The sequence below is a fragment of the Nematolebias whitei genome, chromosome 7 (assembly GCF_014905685.2).
Source record: "Nematolebias whitei isolate Nwh7 chromosome 7, NemWhi1, whole genome shotgun sequence".
In the NCBI taxonomy this organism is placed as follows: domain Eukaryota; kingdom Metazoa; phylum Chordata; class Actinopteri; order Cyprinodontiformes; family Rivulidae; genus Nematolebias; species Nematolebias whitei.
In genome coordinates, this window is record NC_056504.1 from 20,506,317 (window position 1) to 20,508,097 (window position 1,781).

The following is a 1,781-nucleotide window of genomic DNA, read 5'->3' on the forward strand; positions in this document are numbered from 1 at the left end:
ATTGTCTTTTCTGCTTGATTAATTCAAGAAAGAAAGTCATCAGATGGTTCAGACTTATTCAGATCAATGAAAATAACAGTCTCTGTCCATCTGGTAGATTTGAGGTCATCTGGTTCACTACACTACAAATGTTGATTAAGTGAAAAAAATGTAGAACTGGCAGCACAGTGGCAGCACGGTGGCACAACTGGTAGAGCTGTTGCCTCCCAGCGAGAAGGCTGCCAGTTCAAAACCCGGTACGGGGCCCTTCCTGTGTGGAATTTGCATGTTCTTTCCGTGCATGCGTGGGTTTTCTCCGGGTACTCTGGTTTCCTTCCATAGACCAAAAAACATGCATGTTAGGCTGATTGGTAACTCTAAATTGACCCTAGGTGTGAGTGAGAGAGTGAATGGTTGTTGGTTTCATTATGTGGCTTTGTGATGGACTGGAGACCTGTCCAGGCTGTCCCCCACCCCTCACATAGTGATTACTGGACATGGGCATCGGTGACCCCCGTGACCCAAAATGGAAGAAGCGGGTAAAAGATAATGGATGGATGGATGGATAGTTAAATGAACTCCTCCACCACGATACGGTGGCGATTCAAGGAGGAGTTTGTGCGCCTGAATGATCATAGGAGCTATGCTGTCGGGGGCAATTATAATTGCCCCTGGTAGGGTCTCCCAAGGCAGATTGGTCCTAGGTGACAGGCCAGACAAAGAGCGATTCAGAAGATTTTTATGGACAAAACAAAACAAGGAACTCAGTGTCCCTTGCCCGGACATGGGTTACCCGGGCCCCACCCTGGAGCCAGGCCTGGAGAAGGGGTTCGTCGACGAGCGCCTGGTGACCGGGTCTCTGCCCATGGGGCCCAGTTGGGCTCAGCCCGAAGGAGCAGCATGGGTTTGCCTTTTTGTGGACCCACCACCTGCAGGAAGGGCCATAAAAGTCAGGTGCATGATGCTATGGGCAGTGGCCAAAAGCGGGGACCTTGGCGCTCTGACCCTGGCTTACCAAAGCTAGCTCTTGGGACATGGAATGTAAACAGTAAACAGACTGTACTTGTATAGCGCCTTCCTATCTTATTTCAAGATACACAAAGCGCTTTACACTATAATCTGTGTCCTCATTTACCCATTCATACAACACTCTACTAGATCTCTACAAAGCTAATTGAACAAATCAGTGCATTAGATCACATTCATACACTGATGGGACACACATCAGAGGCTATGAGGGGTTCAGTGTCTTACCCAGGGACACTTTGATATGTGACTGCTGGTGGATTCAAACCCCCAACTCTTGCATTGGAGGACGACTGCTCTAACCACTCAGCCACAGCCACCCATGTAACCTCTCTGGCAAGGAAGGAGCCTGAGCTTGTGCGTGAGGTTGAGAGGTACCGAATAGATATAATTGGGCTCACCTCGACACACAGAATGGGCTTTGGAACTGATCTCCTTGATAGGGGTTGGACCTTATTCCACATTGGAGTTGCCCATGGTGAGAGGCGTTGAGCTGGTGTGGGTCTACTTGTAGCCCCCCGACTTGGTGCCTGTGTGTTGGAGTTTTCCCCGTAGATGATAGGATGGCTTCCCTTTGCCTTCGAGTGGGGGGATGGGCTCTGACTAGTGTTTGTGCCTATGTGCCAAACAGCAGTTCAGAGTATCTGGTCTTCTTGGAGTTCTTGGCAGGGGTGCTGGAAGGTGCGCCAGCTGGGGACTCATTTATTCTGCTGGGGGGCTTCAATGCCCACGTGGGTAATGACAGTGTGACCTGGGGGGGGGGGGGGGGGGGGGGG